This window comes from Podarcis tiliguerta (genome assembly GCF_965153285.1).
Source record: "Podarcis tiliguerta genome assembly, chromosome: 10".
Classification (NCBI taxonomy): Eukaryota; Metazoa; Chordata; class Lepidosauria; order Squamata; family Lacertidae; genus Podarcis; species Podarcis tiliguerta.
Genome location: NC_139543.1, coordinates 43,050,453 through 43,077,341, shown reverse-complemented (window position 1 = coordinate 43,077,341; position 26,889 = coordinate 43,050,453). Strand labels below are relative to the sequence as shown.

At 43.2% G+C, this 26,889-nt stretch overlaps 1 protein-coding gene and 1 long non-coding RNA gene across 14 annotated transcripts in view; one reads left to right on the top strand and one right to left on the bottom strand.

The window, feature by feature from the left end:
* Positions 1-26,889, bottom strand: part of TCF20 (transcription factor 20) — a 185,340-nt gene that overhangs the window by 84,931 nt on the left and 73,520 nt on the right. For all 13 annotated transcript variants that reach the window (XM_083400248.1, XM_083400252.1, XM_083400258.1 and 10 more), the window contains 2 exons: positions 8,354-8,410; positions 5,398-5,442 (listed from right to left, as the gene is read on the bottom strand). The gene's annotated coding sequence lies outside the window, so the exon portion shown is untranslated. Of the gene's footprint in view, positions 1-5,397; positions 5,443-8,353; positions 8,411-26,889 lie in introns of those variants that run through there.
* Positions 46-15,147, top strand: LOC310658442. Its single transcript, XR_014502316.1, has 3 exons — positions 46-237; positions 1,026-1,105; positions 11,737-15,147. It is a non-coding gene; the product is annotated as an uncharacterized lncRNA (long non-coding RNA).

The following is a 26,889-nucleotide window of genomic DNA, read 5'->3' as shown; positions in this document are numbered from 1 at the left end:
AAAAATAAAAAGGGGGAGGGGAGGGGGAAAAGGCTCTTATTCAAACACATATCTGCAAGAGTAACAAAGGCATCACAGTGAGAAGGACTACCAGAGGGAATACCATATACATATATATATATATACCGGTACCTACACATAAATAAATACACACTCTATTTTGTGCCTAATAAAATAATAATTCAAGATGGATTGAGAAAATAATGGGGAAGAAGCAGCCCCTCTCCCCTGCCATAAGCAAGTAAAATATTATTATTTTCTGCACACAAGCACTTCCCCTTCAAAGAGTGTGGACACAACCATCCCAAGATCAGTTTGGTGGCCAAGATCAAGTGTGCATTGTGGATAGGAAGGACTGAGGACAGGGAAGCTTGGGGGGGGGGGTTGTCACTGGAAGAAATAAAAACAGCAGAACATGCTTAGCAGTTTAGAATTGGTTGCACTGGCAGAGCTCAGAAGATGTAACCTGAATAGAATTCAGCCAGTACCAAATTTGATTACATGAAGGTCAAAGGTGCAATAAAGTCAATCTGCTTATTTCACTTGAAGGACCCACAGACAGAAATTCACAACCACACGCTGGAACCGCTGCCTATCTCTCACTGTGAGAGAGCCTAGGACTAGAAAGGCCACGAGGGGCACTTGTCCTCATGTCTACCTAACTCAACAGGAGGCAGAAGGGCTGAGCCAAGGATAGAAAAGAGCAAGCAGCTTCAGTATACTACACTGTTTACTACTAAGTGACATTCTCGCATTGGCCAGCAACCAAGTGGGCAATGATATTAGCAGGAAAACAGAGGCAGGAACATCTTCCAGGGCTGTATAATGATTCTGTACAGAAAAGGGTTATAACCACCCAGACTAGGGGGCAGGGTATGTTTAGGAAGAATAATTAGCATCTTTTGAATTTTTAGGACAAAAAAGAGGAGTGTTACAGTTATCCTTTTCAAGGCAAGAGTCAGATCTGCAGACTCAATGCTTGTTCAAGAGTGGTCCAAATCAGGTTCCTCCTCTCTCCTTTTCAGACATTAAACCAGCATCAAAACCAAACTTCCAATAATTAAGAGGCCACCAGGGATACTTATTTATTTCGTGAAAGAAGAAGGTAGGGAGGAAAACAACAAGACTAACAAATAAGGACAAGTAAGTGGCAAAGGGTGGGGGGAAACAATAAACAACAACACCCTAACAAAACAACTGTAACAAGAGTAAACATGAAGCCCAAACAGGACATTTTTCCTGCAGAGAAAAATATCAAACTGACCAGAGGCAGAACACATCTGGAGAGCCAATGATAGGATGGCTTCTCCTTCTCCTTGCTTGCATGCCACAAAAGCAGCCCCTTGCCCCCACAGATATTTCCCCACGGAAGGCAGTGAGAGTGGAGCTTGGATAGAGCCATGAGGCAGAGATGGATGTAGGCAGAAGAAAAAGACTGGGATGGATCTGCAGCTTCTCTCTGCAACTGTCTCTAGAAGCAGCAGTGGGGTGGTGCCACTCTGTACTCTGCCCTCCTTGCCACAATCCCTGTGTGCCTGCCTATGTATATGCAGTACAGTGGGACCTCGGGTTAAGTACTTAATGCGTTCCAGAGGTCCGTTCTTAACCTGAAACTGTTCTTAACCTGAAGCACCACTTTAGCTAATGGGGCCTCCTGCTGTCGCTGCACCACCAGAGCACGATTTCTGCTCTCATCCTGAAGCAAAGTTCTTAACCCGAGGTAATATTTCTGGGTTAGCGGAGTCTGTAACCTGAAGCGTATGTAACCCGAGGTATCACCGTACCAAGAAATTCCCTGGGCCACAGATACATGCAGAGTGCCTGCTAACATCTCAAGATGTTGCATATATAAAAGCTTGCCTACTCCAAAAGACACTGGCTATTATAAACAGAAATCTATATATAATATATATTTCGGTCAATAACCGGTAGAGAACAGAAATCTCATTTCATGTGGCAACCCTGGCACCACCCACTGGTGAAATGGAAAGAGTGTGTCACAAGAAAAAAACACAGGCACAGGAGGTACTATTTTTATTTTGTAGTATTATTGCAGAGTTAAAGTGAAGGATAATATTCAACATTACCTAAGTCATTGACAGTGGGCCATTTTCAACTAACTCATTGCCCTGGAACATGCCAGCACAAGGACTCCTACTAGCACAATGGGATTTCCCCCTTCTCTTCCTCCCTCGTGCACCCCACACCCTCCCCAAATCTGCTCTGGTGGGTCAGGAGAACCCCCAGAACAGCATGTGGGGAGAGGAGAAGAAAGATTGTTCCGCTGGATGAGCAGGAATGTTTGCACTGACAGAATGATCCCTTTAGCCCACGTTGAAGACAACCCCATTTCTGTTAATTTTTTTTGAAATCTTGTCGTTTTTACTGTCTCTTTATCAGATTATGTTGAATATCATCTGAGGTTGGTTTGCATGTTTTAAGGTGCATATTTTCTCTGGGATGCCACTGTGGCATTCAAGCCCCTCCAAAGACTTGAAGAAACCAAACCTACCTCTCACCTAAGTACATTTTTACAATGGCACTAGAAAGATTGAATCTGTGAATACAAATGCTATACACAACTCAGGAAAGTACTATTTGAATTTGAATTTTAGTCGTTAGAAATCTAGCTATTTCATTATGGTCATTATACGGTAATTCATTTTCCATTGTAAGCAATTTTATCGTTCATGTGAACTGCCCAGAGAACGTGGCTGGACGCATGGTAGACAAATGCAATAAATAAATAATGTCAGAAATGTGCATTACTGATCTGTGACCACAATTTATGTTCTATGGAAGAACATGGCATCCAGAATCTTCTCTCAGTAGCAGGTACTAGACATCATTTTCTTTCTTTTTCCTAAGTGTCCCCCCCCCCCCATTTTGTCTCATTTTTATGTAATAAAGTAAGTTTGTATATGCACATGTTGGGATGCAGGAAGGTGAATCTAATTCTGAAGAGAAACATTGCAGACCTGCAACTGTTGTTCTTCTGGTGCTCATCTTTATATTCATTCATATGGTACAGAAGCTAAATGTGGGATTTCAGAGAGATCACAGATGAAATAGAACTATATTTTCCTGAAGAACTCAGTTCTTTTAAAAGAAGATCCCTCCCCAACTTTATAGTTCAAGATACAATTGAAAGCCTGTGAGCAATGACTGCCAACTAGCCAGAAAGGTAGCCAAAAAAGCTGTTTGTTTGTTTGTTTGTTTGTTTGTTTGAGGTATATGTAGTCCAGTTTTCATCTAAATGTCCCAAGGCAACATACGGTTTCTAGTGGATGGGAGTGGGGCTTCACTTTACAAATCAGTTAAGCCAAAATGCAAGGTAAAAGTAAAGGGACCTGACCATTAGGTGCAGTCGTGACCGACTCTGGGTTTGCGGCGCTCATCTCGCTTTATTGGCCAAGGGACCCAGCGTACAGCTTCCAGGCCATGTGGCCAGCATGACTAAGCCGCTTCTGGCGAACCAGAGCAGCGCACGGAAACGCCGTTTACCTTGCCGCCGGAGTGGTACCTATTTATCTACTTGCACTTTGACGTGCTTTCGAACTGCTAAGTTGGCAGGAGCAGGGACCGAGCAACAGGAGCTCACACCGTTGCGAGGATTCGAACCGCCGACCTTCTGATCAGCAAGTCCTAGGCTCTGTGATTTAACCCACAGCGCCACCCGTGTCCCAAGCCAAAATGCAAAAGTTTAAGCCACGGGTGTCAAACACAAGGCCCGCGGGCCAAATCCGGCCCGCCAGACCTCGTCATGTGGCCCGTGTAGCCGCCGCCGGCCGCCAGCCTTCACCTTTTATTTTCACTTCTTTTTTTTTTACACAAGAAAGCCGCCTCTTCAGCACATGCGCGGCCTGAAAAGCAGGCAGGCGGGTGGGCGGAGCCTCTGGAGACGAAGCAACGCCCCCACTCCCGCTTTCCCTCAGCGGGGAAAGAAATGACGAGCCCAGCTTTTTATCTGCTCCAGTAAGGCCCGCAAGCGGAGCTCATGCGCGCGGCGCCCCTGCGACCCCTGCCGCACGTAGGCCGCGTCACGAGCCTCTCGCTGGCCACGAAGTTCTCCGTATTCATGGCGGAGGAAAGTGAGGGAATGATTTTTATTGATTTAGAGACGGGCAGCTACCCCTCTGCCCCCCTTGGCTACACCCATGATGCTAAGGTTTTCCATTCCCTCCCCCCATTTTAATTATTAGTTTTGTGCATCCCCTTCCTGTTTTGCTATATTTTTAACGACTGGACATTAAAATTGTTTTAAAGTTGCCCTAACCTTGTTTTCTTGCATGGGATCAAAGTTTTGTTTTTAGAATTTGAAGATCTGTGGCCATTATAATAATTTGACAATATATCATGTAGAATTAATGTGCTCAGAATTTAGTGATGTAAATATATTTGTTTTCAAACAGGAAATATTTTTGCTTCATGATGCTGTTTATTATTATCAATAATTGAATGCAGTGACAATAATTTATGATAATAAAGAGTGGACACATAGTCCTACAGATACAACCGGCCCTTTGAGGGTGATCAAACTGCTGATGCGGCCCCCGATGAATTTGAGTTTGACACCCCTGGTTTAAGCTAATTTAGTCTCAATGAAAACACTAGGGTTTAAAATTATCTTCCAGTTTACTGGTTTGTGAACAGATCTGGCAACCTCCTTTACATCCTAAGAACCTTTCAGGCCTGGTACATATGCACAGTACAATTAAAGCAAGGGTGGAAAATCTGTAGGTCTCTCCAGATGTTGCGGGTGCCATCATCCCTGACCACTGGTCATGCTGGCTAGGACTGAGATGGAGTCCAACAACCCCTGGAGTACCACAGGTAGCTAGCTAACTCATCACTGAATTAAAGGCTGCTTGCTAGTACAAATCAAAAATCCAAACCAAGAGAATGATTTTTTTAAGGTCAGTTTCAATGGCCCATTCCCTATGGTAGAAACACATGTGACTATTTTAAGATGGTCTTCTTTTCAATTTTCAATTCTGCATCATATGTTCAACTTGGCATTCCCTCTGGTAACTATTGCCAAGATGAGAGAGACAATATTTTAAAATTACTTCTGCATATCAAGAAGACCTTTTCCAGAAGACCCTAAGCATGCTCTCTGAGATTCTACCGTGCATTTTTCTGTTTAGGGATATTTGTACACTGTTAATTCCCTGGCAGGTGGTAGCAAACATTTGTTATGTTTCCCTAACACTTTCCCCAGATGCTTTTCTGGAACAAATTCTAGGGAAATGTATTTTCCTGCTAAGTTACTGCAGTAAAGGGATTCGTTAGTTTTTGATGTGACTGGGTCCTCATATGGGGCCTTTGTTGCCTCAGTTTCACATGTGGAGCAACTGGTGTCAAATATATTCCCCACAAGAAAAAACAAAAAGTTACCATGTCAGAGGTCCTGTTCACACATGCATGTTCATAGCTTCACACCTGCAATATCAAATGATAGATTAGTCATACATGTGAAAGAGGCATCACAGGAGTTGCTGTTTTTTTAAACAGACAGAGGTTTCTTATCACTTTCTAATGAAGGTAATTCACACATTCAGGTAAAAGCCATCAAGTGTGAGTAATGAACTGATGAGATATAAAAGAGATTTACAAGCCCACCAATGAGGGACAATTCATTGTCCCATTGAAATGGTACAGTGGTACCTCGGGTTACATACACTTCAGGTTACAGACTCCGCTAACCCAGAAATCGTACCTCGGGTTAAGAACTTTGTTTCAGGATGAGAACAGAAATTATGTGGTGGCGGCGCAGCAGCAGCAGGAGGCCCCATTAGCTAAAGCGGTGCTTCAGGTTAAGAACAGTTTCAGGTTAAGAACCGACCTCCAGAACGAATTAAGTTCTTAACCTGAGGTACCACTATATTGTTATCTCATGTAATGGTGCCTCACCTTATTTCACATGGGAGGGGAGACATTTGTTGGAAGTAACACCCAATTCAAACTTGTGCTCTTGGATTCATTAGACCTTGGAACAACCACATTTTTAAAACACTGTTAGTTATCAGGTGTGGGGGGGGATTAAACTATTGCACACAAATAGTTCCTCATGCAAAATTGAAAAGTTACAGCTCTCATGCCCCAAGGCTATATTGTGTTTAAAATGAATCCATGAATCAGCTTTGAGTGACATCCTAGAAAAAGATGGATAGTGCAGATTCCTCCTGAAATGCTGAATATTTGGGGGCAAAGAAAAATAATACCTTAGTGTTGACTTCATTGAGTGCCTACTACGTACTGTACATTTAGTGACCAGGGAGAAAAAGGCTGTGGGGTTAGGATGTATTATCTCCTGTTGCAGTAAACACAGGCCCAACAAGTACTTTGCCCTGTAAAGTTTTCTTTTTATTTAGACTGGCTAAGAAAAATGTGTGGGATAGCCAGCTTCATATAACTAATGTGCTTAAGTCTAATAAATGCATGAAAGGGTTAAGACCATAGAGTCAGCTCTATTGCCAGGTGTAGTTCACCTTGGGAGGGACTAGGTAATCAGCCCTACTGTTCTCTCCTAGCCTCCCTGAGACGCTCAACATGTGAAGAGGTTTGAGCTGGTAGCTGTAGCTCAGTTTGCATGGCTCTCACAAGCCACGCTTGAGTTCATATACCAGTAATTTAGGAACTTTGACCATTTTGTAACAAACTTTTACTTCCTGTGTTCTGAAGCACATGAATCTGACCATTGGAGAGTTTGCAAGCAAACCATTTTTAACATACCAACATATGGTCTTTTTTCTATGCTGGGGGGAAGTAGGAAACTCTGGAAAGGCACATTTTACGGGGATATTTTGGAACTAGCTTTAAAGGGCACATTTTAAATTTTTCCAGACTATATTTTCATGTTTAGGTTTGCTGCATATTTTGTGATTTTATATCTAAGTGGGACATCTGCATCTAGAGAATGCTACAATCTAACCATTAAGATTGGTTGAACCCTTGGAGCGATACTAATTTATGAAGGGGCAGAAAAAGGTGGCTCCTCATAGCACTAAGATGTAGCACTAGGGTAAATCGAAACAAAATCTGACATCTACAAGCATCAATAGGAGTATAGCATCTAGATCAAGGGAAGTAATAGTGCCACTGTATTCTGCTCTGGTCAGACCTCACCTGGAGTACTGTGTCCAGTTCTGGGCACCACAGTTCAAGAAGGACACTGACAAACTGGAACGTGTCCAGAGGAGGGCAACCAAAATGGTCAAAGGCCTGGAAACGATGCCTTATGAGGAACGTCTAAGGGAGCTGGGCATGTTTAGCCTGGAGAAGAGGAGGTTAAGGGGTGATATGATAGCCATGTTCAAATATATGAAGGGATGTCACATGGAGGAGGGGGAAAGGTTGTTTTCTGCTGCTCCAGAGAAGCGGACACGGAGCAATGGATCCAAACTACAAGAAAGAAGATTCCACCTAAACATTAGGAAGAACTTCCTGACAGTAAGAGCTGTTCGACAGTGGAATTTGCTGCCAAGGAGTGTGGTGGAGTCTCCTTCTTTGGAGGTCTTTAAGCAGAGGCTTGACAACCATATGTCAGGAGTGCTCTGATGGTGTTTCCTGCTTGGCAGGGGGTTGGACTCGATGGCCCTTGTGGTCTCTTCCAACTCTATGATTCTATGATTCTATGATTCTAAGTCCCACTTTGCCATTATTTTATATGTCCTTAGATATCTTCACAACAGCCATGTGAGGTAGGCTAGGCTGAGAATTGTTGACTAGCCCAAGGGAGTAAGCAAAAACAATAAAAAGTGAAAGTGAGTTAGAATGTGAAACTGCACATGCTCAGAGTATTTTCATTTTTGTTTATGAAGTTTAGCAAAATGCTTTCTGTTTGCATTTTGCTGCGAGTTGTGAAACACTACAGGCTCAAAGTATTTTTTGTAGTCAACAGAAGCTTATGCCACAATAAATTTGTTAGTCTTTCAGATGCCACATGAGTTCATTTTTGGTATTTTACTTCATGTATTCCATTTTTGGGAGAATGGGGCTTTATTGTTGAGAACTGCACCAGGACTCCCAACTATCTTAATCTGGCTTTGGCTATCCAGCTAGGGACAAACAACTTATACAGTTGCCATTTAATCAACAGTGGACTGGTTACATTTTTGTAGGGGTTTTGGCTTGTTTATTCAACTGATAAGTTACTGTAAAATAATTTATAGTATTAATGTATGTTTAAATCTATAAAATAAAGACTGTTCACATTGATCTAGCTCAGGAGCAATTGCCAATCTGTCCTTCCTCATCCGTAGCCGAGAGCTATGAGTATTGCATTGGCTCGTATGCATCATCACATTATGGCAAATGGAAAATTATCACAAAATGATGAAAGAACCCCTACCTGCACAATTCTCTCCCATCCCCCATCTTGCTGTAGATCTCTTGCAGCAATTGTTACCTGGAAAAAGGAAAGACACATGTCCTCATACAGCTTCCATGTTCAAGGAAACGAGGCAGGGGAGGGAATGGGCCAAAGAGTGCATGCAGATGGGAGCAATCTCTGCCATAATACAACAACACCGATGTGACAGGGCATCGAGTTGTGCAACAACCTGATGTGACAGTAGACCATGAAATACACAAGAAGCACACTGACAGTTGTGAAGATGAAGATGTGATAATTTTATCTGAAAAGGACACAGGTTACCCGTCATTTCAATAATGTTAATAATTAGCAAGTAAACAAAGATGTTCTTGTAAAACTTCCATTTTCTAAATGCTGCATTATAACTCTAGGGGGGAAATTGGCGACTGCAAACCTCATCTGCAAAAATTGCAACTTGATATCACAGCATACAAGTGTTATAAGAAAAAATAAAACTACAGATCACCCTTGGACTTGCTTATACTGTATATAAATTGAACATAAAATTGTGGTCCCGTCTTAAGGTTCTGCTTGAAGCAATGTGACTCATGTGATTTCTGCACTCCAGGAGTCACACTAACCCAATGAAGAACAAAACTGAGCAGTACGCAGATACTAGAAACTACAGCAGCCAGTGTAAAAGCTCTTTATCTAGAAGGGGAAGAACCCAACAAAACATCAAAATCAGGGTTGAATGCTATTTTTTGGCACATCTAATAGGATGTGTGTGTGTGTAGAATATATATATATATATATATATATATATGGCTTTTTTTCAGCCAGAACGCTCTGGGACCCAGTTCTGGCACCTCTCAGGTGGACACCATTGCCATTCTAAGAGAACAAGAGAATTGAGAATTGTTCATGCTGAGTTTCAGCACCTCTTTTTCTAGAAAAATAGCACTGCGCAGAGAATAAACAATCAGTCCCCCGGGCTTCTCAGTGCTCACTGCCCAAGAGTCTTAGAGCACATCCTACTGTCTCTAAATAATTCTGAATTGATGCTTGAAAGAGATTTCTAAACAGCCATCTGAGTGAGCAGTCCCAATTTCCTTTCTTTCAGGCTACATGCCAATATTTCATGAGCCCCATCATTTCTTCTCATTTACTGTCACACTTTACACCCCATTTTGCAATTAGCACACTGTTTAACATAGCACTGGTGTTATTTACTATATATTTTGGAAAACTGTCTATTTGATATGCATTTGGACACCTTTTATGGTCTTGTAACCAAATTATGAGAATTATGATTATGGGGACTTCCAGGTGAATGTGGCAATGAGTAAGACTGCTTGTCCTTGAGCTAAGCAGTCTGCTTTAATTTGTTTTTAATTTGTTATGAATTGTTTCAAAGTTTTAAAGTCAATTGGCTAAGCAGTTAATGTTAATTGCTACATACAGGCAATGAGCATATTTGTTTTACTTCTATGTGGACTTAAAAGCCATATATTTTAATTGGAAGACAGGCACTGGGAGAGCAGCTGTGTTGGCTCTGCATTTTTAACTGATAAGAAAGGCTTAGAAGACCGTCTCAGCCAAAGGATACTCTGCAGTTTTAACATGGTTATTACATGAGCACAGACCCACATTGCTTCAGACGAAGTGTACAGAACTCCATTGCCAAATTTACTCCAGAAATGTATGCAGGGCTATTGTGACTCAGCAAGGGAGGCAGAGGTAACTGGAAATAAATTGTGGCAAGATGTAATTAATATGTATTACATGGGCAGCTACGTGGCGAGTGTGCAAGTAATAGGGCTCGTGATGCCTTATCCCAAGTAGGATGTTTTGCTACAAATTCCTTTAATGAAAGCCTAGCTAACTGGTCAACCAATCCAGACTTGCTTAGGAGCTGAGATATATGTTCCCAGGCAACCTCAGCTTCATCCACATAATGAAACCTCAACTATGCGTAATAACAATATTGGCATAATACTCGGCCACAACAGAGACTGAACCTCCCTCACTGTGGGAACTTTTACACATCCCATGTCTTCTGTCTAAACAAACAGTAGATGGAATCTTTAGAAAAACTGATGCATTAGAAAAAGTTTAAATACCATCACTGGTGCACTGGCTGGGTTTGTGGAGACATGAATTCTGAATCCAGATAAGCCCTACCTGCAAATAAACTTTTGTATACAGTGGTACCTCGGGTTACATATGCTTCAGGTTACATACGCTTCAGGTTACAGACTCCGCTAACCCATAAATATTACCTCGGGTTAAGAACTTTGCTTTAGGACAAGAAGAGAAATCGTACTCTGGCGGTGTGGCAGCAGCAGGAGGCCCCTTTGCTAAAGTGGTGCTTCAGGTTAAGAACAGTTTCAGGTTAAGAACGGACCTCCAGAACGAATTAAGTACTTAACCCGAGGTACCACAGTAATCTTCTTTCAAATGTCATAACCCCACCTAGGTCCTTAAGCAGTCTCTTTTGCTCCTCTCTCCAAATCTTTATTCTCTTCTGTTTTGCTTAACTCATTTGCCTTTGCCTACCCATCTTGGCCCTATTTCTCATTAGAGTGGTACCAGCTTCCTGTTTATCCTGAACCAACAGTCCAGTTCCATCCTGGATAAAACTGAGCCCTTCTCTTTTGTACAGGCCAGACTTCTCCCCAAATGCTCTCCAGTTGCCCTCTTCCCGACACCCATGTACAGTGGTACCTCAGGTTACATACGCTTCAGGTTACATACGCTTCAGGTTACAGACTCTGCTAACCAAGAAATAGTGCTTCGGGTTAAGAACTTTGCTTCAGGATGAGAACAGAAACCGGGCTCCGGCGGCGCAGTGGCAGCAGGAGGCCCCATTAGCTAAAGTGGTGCTTCAGGTTAAGAACAGTTTCAGGTTAAGAACGGACCTCCAGAACGAATTAAGTACTTAACCCAAGGTACCACTGTATTGCAACTCCACAGCTGTGCCTTTTTCACTGACTCTCCACATGGAATCGGTAGCATTTCAGATACTTCCTTTGAAGTTGGATCACCTGATGTTATATGGCTTCAGGTGATTGACAGGCTGCACCCACCCATCAGATGTGGCCCACAGAGAGCAGGCCAGCTTTGGCCCACTGGCCAGGCCCAGTTTGCCACCCCTGCATTAGACCTCTCAAATGTATGGTGCAGTGTATTTCCCTACATAAAGGACTGTATCTAAACCATGTGATTTATCTCACATCACATTTCAAATGGATGCATGCTTTCCTACTGAGAGACCAGCTACAAAAGAAGTGAGCTGTGTTTAGAGCAGGGGCATGGACACTCTGTGCCCATGAGCACACAAAAACCAGCAGCTAGCCCTGTTTGACACTTGCTTATCACCTGGATAACCTACTGTCCAAATTCTTCCTCACTTTTAGAGTTGAATATTGTATAACCCACCACAACACATGCATCATTTATATTATCTTCGGCCGTGATTATCTACAGCAGAGTGTAAGAAGTCTAATGAGTATCCGCCATCCCATAGGTATGGAGCAGACTTAAAAAACGTTGGGCCTAGGGGTATTGTGAAGAAATTCCTGGAGAACAGCCAAACTTAAAACAGATGTGGATCAAAGCTGGAGACAAGGATCAGCAGAAATGTTTTCTTGTTCAAGGGCAGATGCTATCTTTCAAACAGGTTGTTAATAAAATGAAATATCATTCTTTGATATATATTCCCAACTTCTTCAGCTTTGTGTTTGTTTTAAAATGGGTCAATCCAATGAAAACCTAATTTGAGAAGTTCAGCTTCAGTTGGACTATACCCTAGCATTAAAGTTTGAAAGGGAAAGGAATAATGTGCCTTAAAAGTGTAAACATGCACACAAACACACAATAGTTGCATTGGAAAGTAGTGGGTTACATTATTTAACTAAAGGTAAACCTTTTTTAAAATAAAAAGAACACGTTCCATGTTTAGAATCATGTTTGGAATACACATCTTATGTATCAGTGTGCAGCATGGGACTACATATTCTTGTTGTCATATGTAGAGAATTTAGAGCATACGAGTTTGAATTGGTGATGGGAACTCTGTTGAAAGGGCACTTTGCACACACAACAATCCACCAGGGCTAAAGGAAGTGCATATAGCCAGCACTGATCTTCCAGGAATCCTTAAGAGTCCAGCTCAGGATTCTACAAACAAGCAGTTCACTGGGAAGCTCAACTCAACTTCTGCTGCTGGAGCCACAAAGACATGGTACAAAGCAAAAGATGGACATTGCTGGAGATTCCAGCAACATTTCGCCATTTCAACTCCTTCCCTCCCTTTTTCCATTGAATTGTTCTCCATTGAGCAACCAGGCAATTCCCAGTGATGCCTGCTCTGAACTTGCTGTTGTAGCCTCCATTCCTCCTTATGATTGAACCTCCTTGGGTGTTTTTAAGCAGATGTTGGACTGCCATCTGTCATGTATGATCTAGCTGACATTTCTGCACTGCTGGGGGTTGGGCTAGATGATCCTCAGGTTCGCTTCCAATTCTACAATTCTATAATCCTAAAGCATGCATGCAATACCAATTGACCCAAAACACAATTAGGGAGCAATCCTAACCAGGGTGGGGGTGAGGGTGAAGGTGAAGATGAGGTGGCAGAGCAGAGGAAGCGATGTTAACAAGGTTTTTTTTGGGGGGGGAACCATCCTAAACCAATGAAAGTAATGAATGTAGAATCTAGCTAATATTTGGGATATTTAAGGGAAAAATACAGGTTGCAGCAGTTCTCCTGGGTTTAGCCTAGGCAAACTAGCCTGGGCTAGTTGGATGTAAGTCATTATGAAACAATAGACAGCCATTGTCACTTCATGACGAATCCCCCAGACTGTGAAAATCCAGGTGTAAATATGTGACTAAATCATATTTCTTAAAGCTAGGGCAGTCTAAATCGCATTTTGATTCCCAAAGGAACACGGACCCTAGGTGAGCACCTGGAACTCCTTGGTATCTTGCCACAGCTCAGCAGAGATTGGGGGTGGCGTCCAACTTTTGTAACACTAAGCCCTGCTTGCGCCAGCTAGGATGGGGGTTGATGACAGTTTTTCTTTTTCTCCATTCTGGGGTAGGAGGTTAATCGCCCATTGGTTTTCAAGGAAGAAACAATGGCGTAGTTGATGGGCCAAATCCTGGGCCTCTTAGGGGAAAATGGAAGAGCTTTCGATGCAGCAGATCCTAGGTCACCTCTGTCCCATTTCACAGCCTACTAGTAGCAGAAATATTGCTGGTGGAAAATTTGTGCCCATGGAGCTTTCTGCGAACATACAAGGAGGACTGGTACAGAGGGGCACTTCCGCTCCACCCAAACCATCTCCAGGCTGGGTGTTAGGCTTGCAATGTTAACCCACCCGGAATCTATCCAGGCTAACAAAATAACTTTGTTATTCTTATGCAAGATGTTAAAGGAGTTGGAATGCTCATTATAGGTCTAGCACAAATTCCACAAGACAGCACAAAAGCAAATGAATGCCTTTTTACATATAGTGGTTTTGTTGGTATAGAAAGGTAATTTAAGAAGAAAAAGAAAAGGAAAGAAATATTTTGGCCATGCTACAGAATTCCCCAAGCTGAGAGGCTGCTGCTTAGAGGCATATTAATCATACTGTATTCTCCACCTAGATATTGCATGCTCTCTCATCACTAATAGCTCTAATATTCTACTCAGTGTGTGCATGCTGCTGATGTTACATTACAGGAATATTAATTGCATTCCCTAGCTTCCCTTTCTTACACATGTATTTTCTAAAGGCTTGCTTCTGGGCATTGGGAGATTATTAACAAGAAGAGGAGTGGAGAGGAGTCCTTGAGGAAGAATTAGCAGCAGTGAAAATACAAAGCATAGTGGTTAACCATGGTTTGTCTCAGGGCACCAGAGCAAATAATTCCTTTCACTGTAAAGTAAAGCAAGTTTTCCTTCCTAGTGCCTCTCTAGCACCAGGCTTGTCACAGGGCAAGATACAAGGCAAAATTAAACTTCAGGATCTTTCCCAAGGCCTGACAGCAAATCAATATCAGATTCAGGGACTACAGGAGCACCCGCTCCCCCAATAAGGTATGCAGGAGGGAATGAGAAAGCAAAGAGAGGAGGATAGTGGAATCATGTTCCTTTCTTCTCAACTGAGAAAGTTCAAGTCTGCCGATATCTACAGTTTAAATGTCCTCCACTTCCTAGTGCCAAGTTTTACACATGTGAAAGTTTAAACTAAGAATCATACAACACATATTCCCCCCCCCCCACTCCCAGTGAAAGCAACATGATTGGCTCTCTGTGGAATACTCTTAACTGCACTTAAGTAATCACAGATGTTTACAGTTTCACTTTTACAAGAAAGAAAAACAAACAAAAGCTGAAGGTCTTCCACTCACTGGCATTCTTGCTAGAGGAAGATGGGGAAGCCTCCCAGAAGTGTTTTTTCTTCCTCTAGCCAATGACTGGGACCAGATGATCTCTCCCTCACCTCTGCAGCAACAGTGTATCTCGTTTATTTGTTTGGAAGGGAGAGGGAAGCAGCCTTCCAGCAGCTGTTGATCTTCTGACCAAGGGGACGCAGGGAATGTTGTGGGACTCTAAACCACTGAGCCTCTTGGGCTTGCCACTCATAAGGTTGGCAGTTTGAATCTGCTTGACGGGGTGAGCTCCCGTTGCTCTGTCCCAGCTTCTGCCAACCTAGCAGTTCGAAAGCATACCAGCACAAGTAGATAAATAGGTACCATTGTGGCAGGAAGGTATATGGCGTTCCCGTGTGGTTTCCCGTGTGCTCTAGCACTTGTCACGGTGTCCCGTTGTACCAGAAGCAACTCTGCAGCCATATTGCAACTGACCATATCCAATTTTCAGTCAAGGAAACTCATATCCCATGACTAGAATTGTGCTAGTTAGGGTCCAACTAGATGTTAAATTAAAAGGGGGAACCACATCAGGACTGCAGTGCGGAGGGAGGCCTTAACCCTTTTCCTGCCTGCAACAATGCATGGGCATCTGCAGAACGTGTAAAACATCAACATTGAGAGGCCATTTATTGCTCTCTCAAAGTGCTGTGGCCCCAATCTAATTTGGGCTCAGAGGCAGATTTAGGCGAGCATGACTGGTTTGGTCACACTGGGCACAGTGCCTCGAGGGCACTGCAGGGGTGCCACAACTATGATGTAGAGTGGAAGGGATGTCGCAGAAATTTGAGCCCTCGAGGTCTGCCACTGCTGGGCTTCCCCACATGACTGCTTTTAACTTTTTTTAAAAATCCCCTTAGGAGATGCCATAATGGACCTCCTGCATCTTGTCTAGATGGGCCCTTAAAGAGTGTTATTATTTAGCAAGTGACTGAGTAGCTGTGTTACTGGTAGCTCAGTAACACAGTAACACGGGACTCTTAATCTCAGGGTCATGCATTTGAGCCCCACACTGGGCAAAAGATTCCTGCATTGCAGGTGGTTTAGCTAGATGACCCTTCCAATTCTACAATTCTATGATTCAAATTTCTCTCCTTTCAAAATATTCAAAGGATGGACCATCCCTCAATAACAGAGTACGTGCCATGCATGCATTTGGTTCCAGGTTGAATCACAGGCCTCTCCCACTAAAAGGGTCAAGTAGTAGATTATACAGAAGACCCATGTCTGAGATCCTGGCGAGCTGCTGCCAGTCCGAGTAAGGAATACTAGGCTAAATAAAGCATCTTCTGATATTCCCCACCCATCAAGTAAACAATCAGTAGATTTTTTTTTCCTTTAAAAAAAATATAACTATCACTCTGCAGTTCTCATCCTCAATTCTTCATTTCCAAAGCATGAGTTAGTAATAGTGACAAAGACTCATTAGGCATACATCAAGTGGAGATTCATATTAAGTCTGCAAAATCCCTCTTTCCCAATTCCACACAATATAAAATATACAGAAGGGGTGGGCAGGAAGGAACACTAACATATTGTATTAAAGGATTGTCTGTGAAAGCGAAGAAAAATGGTGCAATCTCATTTGCAACAGTAACTGCATTTTCAGTCAAGGAACCTTATAACATGTGAATAAAAGGGGAATGAGAAGGGCCCTTTTCAAGCCCCTCCTAAAAAAATACAAACAATGGAAGAAGAATCACAATTGATACCTAAATCTGTGTACTCAATCTATCTTTCAGTGAATTTTACTTCCAGGTAAACATGCATTAGAATGCAACCTTGGGCAATTAACTACAGAATAATTTTGTGCAGAGCATTTAAGGTGCTGCAGTGATTGTAGTATATCGTAACATTTTGGAAAGCAGTCCTTCATTGTTTATAGGAATGAACAATATTTTGGAAAATCCAAACAAACATTACATCACAAAAGCATTAGGACCTTTTCCAGGAGCATGCAGCAGCCCTCAGTCAGCACCCTTCCTTTGCCCACATCCTTGCACCAACCTTGATCAGCCTTTTTCATGTCCCACATCTTAGCTTAGTACCTGCAGTGCAGTATACAATTGGGATGGGAGAAGCTGCCGTCGCTGTCATTTCTTTGAAGCTTGCAGTCACCTGCCAATCTCACCCTGTTTCTTCCTCCCCCTCCTGCAATCAATTTCTCTACACCATTAGTACATTTCCCTCTAGCTCAACAAAAAAGTAATGCAAACTTGACTCCTTATCTTATACCCTCTCAAAAAGAGTTTAATTACAAGTTGGTGATAAAATGTGTATATGGGGGAGAGAACTGAGAAAGTCTGTCAGGAGTTGTGGTCTGCTTGGACTAATGCATAGAGAGATACTTTTATAATTTGATTTACAGTAAGCCTGCCATGCAGCCTTTTTGCTGACTCTTCACAATGGATTTTTGGCAAACTCTGAATGGGTGTGCTGCTATTGTAAGCTAAAGGTTTCTGCACGCTCTTCACATGACACGGGGATAATCCAGCAATCTAACATACAGGGCAGACATGCTTTCCTAATCCAAGAAAGGAGAACATTTGCTTGCCAAACATTAAACATCACTGGAAAAGCATGGGGAATCTGCCTCTCTCTGCTTTAACTATATCCAGTCAATCTGCTGCAGTCTGGTGCTTTTTGGAGAATTCCATCAGAAATGGAAATGGGAGCAGAAATTCCTGTACTTTGCATGCTTGTTTGAGGTCAAGAACAGAAATCACGCAAGAAATATGAGCAGCATTCGTGACAGGTTTTCCCTCCCTCAATCCACAAATGTTACAGAAATGCTTTTTTCCCTACATTGTTCTTGATGCTTCCCTTCCACTGAAATGCACTGACATGGTTAATTATGTAATTAATTACATTTGTTTTGGCCGCAGCAGATAGTGAGATGAGTAACGTAGGTTTCAGCAGAAGCCAAAGTGTAACACTACAGAAACAGCGGTGATTGCAGTAAACACACGATAGGACAGAAATCTCTGCCTCCTTACATCCCTAGTCTGGAGGAACCTTTCAAGAGACTGTGAGCATGGATAGATCATGGCTGCTTCCCCCCCATTTGGCTAGACTGGTCTAAGCCTGCCAGGCAGCAGGGTCACATGAGCCACTTGCACATCAAGGAGATAGGTAAAGGCATGTATTGACAGAGTAACATTTCAAATAAAGTTTGGCCCTAGTAGGATGGGTGTGTGCCATGGCTCCACTTCAGATAGCAAACTGTCTAGCTGAAGTACTAGAGATGGGAGTCAGGGGGGAAACCACCTGCTGAATGATCTCCCTGCCTGTCTTGCTTTTCTTCTCAATAAGGCATAAAGAAAGGAAACCCTGGAGTTCATGACAGGAGCTCCCCAAGAGTGTAAAGGCAGGGCCGTCTTTAGCAGATGTGGAGTCGGGGTGCAAATATCCGTCCAGCGCCCCCAAATTACCACAAATAGTGTTGGGGTGGCACTGCGCACTGCCAACCGGGGGGCGCACGCGCACACAACTCTTCCCCCACGCCGCTGCGGGAGAGCGATCCCTGCAGGGGCTTGGGAGTGAAGTCGCGTCCCTCCCAAGCCTCCGCGGGAGGAGAGCACAGCTTCCCTCCCAAGCCTCCGCGGGAGGAGAGCGATCCCTGCAGAGGCTTGGGAGGAAAGCTGCGCACCCGCCAGCCTTATGGTTAGCGGGGCGCAGCTGGCAGGCGTGCAGGGAAAGGGGAGGCCACCGGCAAAGCCGCGCAGCTCCCCCATTTGCTGGGGCGCCCCTGAGAGGCTGACGCCCTGGCCTGATGCACCACTAAGCCCTATGGGAAAAACAGCTCTGTGTAAAGGAAACTTGCTACTGTTTGGCAGCAATTTCTAAAAGATACAAGTGCCTCTCCAGGATCTAATGGGCAAACTCCCAAATAAAAGGGAATGAAGTTCTGCAGAAAGAATATTCCATTAATAATAAGATGCCATAGGAAACATGTTTTACTCAATTAATAGTCTGACTAATTAGTCAAAGCTGCAAATGCTAAATAACTCAAATCAGTTGAAACCATATTTAAAGGCTTAAGATTAGATGTTGGTTATACACAGATCGACATCAGGGGGCTCTTAAAGGATTTCAGGCTGCCCAAATCAGAAAATGAAATGGAGGGAAAACGGCAGAGGTGCAAAAGATGAAGTGACTTGATCAAGGTTATGCAGCAAACTTATTGCAGAGATGGGAAGAATTTCTGGTTCATTCAAGCTGCAGTAAGATGGAATCTTCTTTTTCACTAGAGGAGCTCAAATGAATGCAGGGAATTTTCCTATATTAAAAGCTCCACAGCTATGCAGTAGATATTATCCTCTAAGTCCCAAACACACACAAGGCCAAATTCAAGAATGTGATGTATCAAAAATGACTACTTTAGAGTTTAGGGTTTATATACAAAACCCGGTGTAACCCTCAACTGTCTTCTAGAAGCATTCCTCCCACATTTAGTTTACATATATAAGCTACGTTTTAGAAAAAATCACAGATACATCATATTCTGGCTATGAATCCTATTGGTATGACGTATCATATTGGTATTTCAAGGAATTCTGGGTAGCATACAATGGGTTCTCATTTTATCCTCTTATCTGTCTGAGCCAAGTTAGGCTGAAGCACCTTGTCATGAGGCCTCCCAGTGAGCTTAATTGATGAGAAAGGATTTGAACTCAACACTTTCCCTGCACCAAAAGTTCAACACTATTCACTGCATCACACTGGCACTGTTGCTCTTTCGCATCCACACACAAGCACGCACATACTTAACTAATCTGAGAAAACACTTTTTAATAGGAAAAAGGGGTCTAACAGGGATGCATCCTCTGGGGAGAGGAGGACACAACTTAAAGTCAGGTTTCATCTTTTTGTGGGATACCCATTATGCAAAAACTACCCATTTAGTGGATTTTACTCAAGTCGGGGGGGGGGGGGGAGGGAGTGGCAGGAGAGTGAGTGGTTTGTCACATGTAGTGACATTTTAGTGGTGGGTCTCTATTGCCACACCCTGACTTCTATTTCTTCTTTGCTTAAACATGACCTAGCCATTTTGTTTCTGGGGGCCCAAATTATTGAGTGTGCCTATTTCGACCAGTTGCTGCATGCTGAAGGAACACTGGAATTTCAACAATGCCATTCAGAAGAGCTATTCTATTAAGATGGGGGGGGGAGGGGTTATCTTGGAAACTGTAATCACAGTACATACATCAGGACTTTTTAATGATTTTAATGATCTTATGTAACACTACTTCAACCAGAGTTTTAGACCTTTAACTAAAGATCAGATTTGTGCAAGACCTCTGTATTAAAAGAAAAGGTGGAATGTTTGCCCCTCCCCGCGCCCAAGAAAAAGCACAAGCTGCCATGGTGTCCCTTGTGAAACATGATGGCTAAGGGCTGGAAACATTAGCTCCTGTGCACATACTCTGGACAGGAAAAAAATATATATGCATACACAGAAACAGAAAACCGCACACTTGCCCAGAGTTGCAAAGGTAGTGGAGAGAAGTGGCAGGTTTTGAGGGGAGGGTGCAGAATTCATAGCACAGAAACATCCCATTGAAGACTAGCCCCTGGTGTGGATGGAAAACAGAGCTGTATCTTTTTTTAAAAAAAGCATTAGCATGAAACTACAGTTGTGTGCCAGTGGTGCACGCATACAAAACCAAATATGAACAAGCCATTTTAAAAACATCTCCCCTCTGTGGAAGCACCCTTAGGAAAGGCTTCTATCCATGTCCAAAAAATTGCAGTAGGATCATGTAGGGCAATGGTGGGGAACTTCCAGGCCCCAGGACTAATTAGTCCCATGAAGGCTCTCATATTGGCCCATGGAAACCCAGCCAGATGGGTGAGGTATAAATAATAAATTATTATTATTATTATTTCAACCAAGCCACACACTCTTCCCCATACCTGCCATACAGGACAGGTGCAGGACAGGTAAAGGCAGCGCTTGGATAAAAGGGGCTTTGCTCCCTGCTATTACCTCAGCAACCAAGGCAGATCTCCTGCTTGTCAGCTGGTGAGATTAAAGGAAGACTGGTAGTTATACTTACCACATTCTGTGTTATGTCAAAAGCTCAAATTACACTGCTGCTCAGTTTTGCCCAAGCAAAACTAAGCATTCCCAGAAGGACAGCACATCTTAAATTGAACTGCTTTCTGTCCTGCCTCTGGTGGGCTGGTATCTGCCAAAACATCCCTTTATTCCTCTGCACCTTAAACAGCAAAGGCATATAGCTTCTGGTCAGCTCTTGTCTCATAATAAACACATGCCTTGCACAGCGGCAGCATATGAACAGTCTGGCTAAGACCAACATTACCTTGAGGCATTCCCCCCACCCCCACCCCCGCACTTCCAACCTCCATATATTTGGGTTTCTTTGTTTGTTTTTAAATGAAAAGTAATCCAAAGCATGGATGGAGAAGGGCCGGGAGTGGTGTGAGAAAGAGATGATATTTTGACTTTTCACCTCACATGTGAAAGTATCTAAGGCCAAAAAAACCACCAACCTGAGACATATTCAAGAAATACAGGAGGCCCCAGGAAAAGTAGAACTGCATTTATATATTTTATTCCTTATTTGCCCAACAAGTTTTTTTTTAACCCAACCAAATATATCATGCTCTAAGTCCAATGTCACAATGCACTGTGAATTTGTCTTTATACTAAAAAAGAAATGAAAATGCCACTTTTTATTTTATTTTACTGTGAAGAATGCAGAGTTAAAATGGCCTCTGGTTGTGTGGCAGTTTTTGGGTACAGAGGGTTTTTTAAAAAACCAAAAACCTGTGCTGTCCTGCTCATCTCCTCCCACTCCAAGCAGACATAGGTTGCCTTCAGGCAATGCAGAAAATTCACTTTGACACAGCCTTAGAAGTCATCCCCAAACATGACTACGGTATATCAAAAATGAAAAAGGTCAGCATCAAAAAGGAGGAATCAAAATCTTATGATTAACCAATAAAATGCAAATGCTTATATCATTTTTTAAAACTAAATGCTCCCATAAATCAAGGAAAGAAAGGTCTAAAAAGCATGACAACTTTATAAGCACCGAAGGCTTGCACAGAAACATATACTACAGCCAAAAGTCAGCTTATTTACATATTTTATGTGCACATACAGTTGTATGCCTGAATACACTGCTTGTGGGAATGCCACACCTCTGTGATACCTTCATGGAAATTCATGTTTGGAAAACAGTTCCACATATGCTGGGAAATGTAAAAGAGTAATCTCAGTAGCCAAGTATTCCAGGCATTTGCAGGTGACCAATAGTGTTGCCAATCACAACCATAATAGGCCAAAATAAGGAAGTTGCTTAAAGGACCAAGTGAGGTAATTGGGGTGTGTGTTTCTTCTTTTGCAGTGAACATATTCCATGTGGTAAGATTAAAAGTTGCTGCTTCCTGACATATGCTCATTTTCAAATGTAGTGCAGGATGTGGTAACATGCAATTGTTACATGGACGCACTCTCATAAGACCACTGTACCAAATGAAAAATGAAATGGTGGGCAATGGCATCCTGAATGCTTTTCCACTTCTGAAGTGGTTATAAAAAGTAGCCTTGAATCGTTCTGTGGCCTTAGACATATCAAGGTTTGGAAGCCTACTAGATTTATAAATTGGTCTTTTGAGTGTTCAGTCAAACATTTACCAGCTAACATGATCCAAACTCACAAATCACACTATCCACTTTAAAAACACAGTATCTTTTGGTTTGGCTGATACTCTCAGCTAATAATGTAAGGAATTCACACTACTAGAGCAACCAACAGCAACTGGAACGAAGGTGAAGTCAAACAGTCTTGGCCATAGTCATCCAATAAAACTATGGTTGAACTTTCTGATTTGAACCGGCTTCTCCTTAGGACGTCCCTGTTTTCATCAGAAAAATGTTGGAGGGTATGGAGTTATGCAGCCCTGAAGCCAAGGAGATAAACAACTATGCAACCATTAGAAGACATGTGAAGGCAGTCTTGTATAGGAACTTTTAATATTTAATGTTTTATTATGTTTATGATGGTGGTGGTGGTTGTTGTTGTTGTTGTTGTTGTTATTATTATTAGAATAGGATGTCCCTATTTTCATTGGAGAAATGTTGGGGGGTATGCATACAAGGCACAAGCATGTCACAAAACTAGAAGGTATTGATTGCCCTGCTCAGATTCCCCATGACCAAGTAGAGTAGAATATAGAATTGAAAAGCTTTCCAGGAGAAGACAATGCTAACCACACTGCAGTTAACACACCAGTACTAGTGTATATGTGACGAGAGAAAGTTTTTTGCAAAGTACTGGGATGGCTCGAGATATCCATCACTTGACATGCCCCCAGGTCCAAATATACAAGCAGGATGAATGCTCAACTTGACCTGAGGCTTTAATACCTATATGCAAATAGAAGATCAACAGAAGCAGCTGTCTACACGGTAGCACCTCCAACTTGGTACAGCTTCCTCTGTTACTTACAGTACTGCCCATCATGCACTCTGAAAGCCCTGACAGAACACAAAGTTGGCAGCCCCACACAGAATGGCTAGCTGCCTACTGGTCGCTACAGTTGCTGTGGGCCTGAGTTGTAATCTGCATGGCACTGAGGAGTCATCTTTGCCTCTGTGAATGTCAAATCACTGCCTTGTCGCCTGTGGAGAGATGAGGGGCATTGCAGGAGGGCAGCAATGTGTAGCAGCTGCAACTGGTGCTCAGCAGGAAATGTTGAGTAACTGTGGTATCACCTAAGTGCTGTTCCATTTTCCGTGCTCCAGCCTAGCTCCACATTCTCCCCTTAGCAGTCATGGACACAATACTGACTCACCCAATATACAGCCCACACTGCTGCCCTGTGCAAAGAAAGAGAAAGAATCATGAGCGTTTGGCCAACAGTGACAACAGGTGATGCAGAGCACCTGGTATTCACCAACCAAAGCAGCTCTCTTCCCTCTTTCCTTCTCTGGGACATGGTGGGAACTTACCTGCAGCAGAGCACCTGCAGTGGTTCTAGTAAGAGAACCACTATTCATTACGAACTTTTGGGTTTTCTTTCAAATGCTTGAACACTCCACCACCATGTCCTTCAAAAGGGGTTGGGGTGGGGAGGCTGGGCATTCGAATTGGTACACTCAAGGGTCCCAATTCACTCTCAGGGAAGCAGCCTTGCACTCAGCTCTTTCTGCAGCTCCCAGCAGAACCACACGCTGGCATATAGATTATAGGCTGAGAGAGATTGTGGCTTCCCTGCCAGAGAGATCATAGCAAGCTGAGACTTGAATCAGGGGCACACCCAAACCACAGCTCATGCTCTTCACCTCTACGCTGCACTAACCCTCCACCATTCTATCCCCTGCTTTTCTCACATGTATTCAACACCAAAGTCTAGAAATACTGCTTATATCTGTGTAAGAAAAGAGAAACACCTGAGTGGATGAATTACTATACCTAACCCACCCCCTCCCCACCGTATTCAAAAATAAGGAGCAGAAAAGCTAGCAAGTCAATCAAAACATGGCAGGAGGGAGAGGGAAAGGAAAGTTGCAAAAGGGGGAAAGGCAGAACTAATCTGGTGTGCTCTCTCTGAAGAATCTCTTCTTCGCTATACATGATTAATTACTTCTGAGACATGCCTGCTGCTCCCCCTCTGGCTTTAAAAACAACCGCAACGGCAGCAGTTGAGAGCAAGAAACCTCCAAAGGATTTTGGCCAGGGCCTACTGAGCGGTTTTCCCAGGGGAGTCATCTGATCCTAGAATCTCTCTCTCTCTCTCTCTCTCTCTCTCTCTCTCTCTCTCTCTCACACACACACACACCCCTTTCTCACAGCTCCAATTAATCAATTTCTCCAAAACCATTTTCTGATCCTTGTCTACCCTTAACATATTCCTTATTTATGTGTGTCTAACTGCTTTTCTGTCATTCTCATTCTCTGGGAAACATTCTCAGGGAAACCTTACTGGGAATGTCTCCAGACTAGCACAGCTTAAAACAAAAAGACTGACACAAAGAATAGGAAGAAAGCCTCTCTGATTGATCTGATTTACATTCCAAGTTGGTATTTCATGGTTACCTCCTATTTTGCCTTTCCCTATCATTTTGCCCCTTTAGCTGCCCAACTGCAAAACCCCTGCCAGCCAGGAGGCAGATGATAAGAATAATGGGAGCTGGAAGGTGTTAGCATTTCCAAGAGCAAGTCAGTGATAAGTGTGAAGTATGAAATGCTATAAACAATTTGGTAAATAAGGCATTTTCCATAAGCACTTGCCCTGTTGAAGGCATTTGATCAGCTGCCTGCTGCCACTGTGCTCCCTTCCCCTCTGACCTGCTCCAGGCTGCCTATTTCAAAATAAAAGGAAAATAAAAGAGCAAAAGAGATTGGCAAAACAGGACATTTGTGGTCTGGGATGGGTACTTGCCTTCTCCCCATATGAACAACAACCCCTAGATTCCCAGCTTTCACTTAAGAGGTGGGGGGGGGGAGAATATGTTTCTAGTTCTTGATAGAAGGCTGTCCCTGAGCAGAGATGGTTTTAGAATAACTGCACTGGCTTTGGCTGCACTTGGTGCTATGCTGCAGGGGACACCATAACAGTGTTGTGGAATGGAGCACAAGAGGCAGAGGGCACCAAATTTTAGCGTCACACAGTGTGCTGCTGAAATTTGAGAGCCCAAAGTCTTCCAATGCCCTGTGGAGTAAAAGGTGCTTGCTATGAGTAACCCATGACCATCACTGCAAAAAAGAAGTGGTAACTATGAACTGACTACTCCTGGGGACAGCTCTCACTCTTTTTTCCTTCCTGAGACCGTATATACAATAAAATTTTGATGACTTCCCCCAAAGAATCCTGGGAATTGCAGTTTGCTTAGAGCACCAGGAACTGTAGCCCTGTGAAGCTGTAAACTACAGTTCCCAGGATTCTTTGAGGGAAGTGGTGTGCTTTAGGTGTCTGGTGTGTGTGCAGCCTCAGACTCTCCACATCTCCCACCCAAATGGAAGGTGAAGACTCTTGAGAGGAAAGTTGAAAAGCAGAGTCTGGGAGAAGGAGCTGCTCATTTCCTGTCACAGTCAAGGCCCGTAATAATCCTTTTCATCATCTCCTGTCCCTCTCAGTTGCATAAAGCTCACTTTCAGCTTTTTCCAGACCATTAGGCCTCTGGAGAAGCTGGTGACATTAACCAATTCTCTACAGTCAGCGCCAGCAAGCGTCATTCCCTCCCTCCTTCCTACTCTGTAGCTAGGGCACATGAGACAAAGGGAGAAGTGTTCCCATGGCTGGCCCAACCATTAGACAGGAGTGAGGCATCTCCACAGGGCAGGTGGTTTGGGATATCATGAAAAAGCAGCAAACTTAGTTACTGTATTTTTCTGTGTATAAGATGATATTTTTTCATTAGAAGTACTAGGTAAAAATTGTGGGTTGTCTTATACACGGATGAGGGCGGCAGGTGATTGGTGGCAGCAGCCAGCAGGAGATTGGCAGCAGTGATTTGGTATGTGAATGGTTGCTGTGGCAAGGCCTGCTGATGATTGGCTGTGGCTGCGGCAATTGGGCGGGCTATTTACAGCAGTGAGGCATGCATTCAATCTGGTGTGGTTGCATCGAGTGTGCAGGTGGGCTTTTGGTGGCGATTGTGTGTGTAGACAATGATTGGTGGCCATGGCGATGCCCTCCAAAAGAGGCCCAACAACTTTGGGCAATTCCCCCCCCCATTTTTTTGTTGTGGTCCAAAAAAATAGGGGTTGTCTTATACATGGGGGCATGTTATACATGGAAGAATATGGTATTTGATTTATTATTTTTGCATTTTCACTCCTAGAGAGAGGCTCTTGCAGGATTTTCTGCCTCAGGTACCAAAATAACTTGTTCAGCTCAGGGTACTGTGCACCTTGACGATGAGGTGCACTATTGACTGTTCTGGCTCAGGCAGCAAGATACCTTGGAAAGGCCCTGGATGTTCCAGCTAAAATAATTCTTGAAAACATCCCTTAATCTTTTCCCACTGATCTAGCAGGATACATACAGAATATCTATATTCTCACCCACAAATAGATGGTTGGAAAGAACTGAACTACAAAAGGCTGGAAAGACGAAAGGGGAGCTGGGTTTCAAAATTAATCACCCCACTCCTTCTTATCTCTATGGAA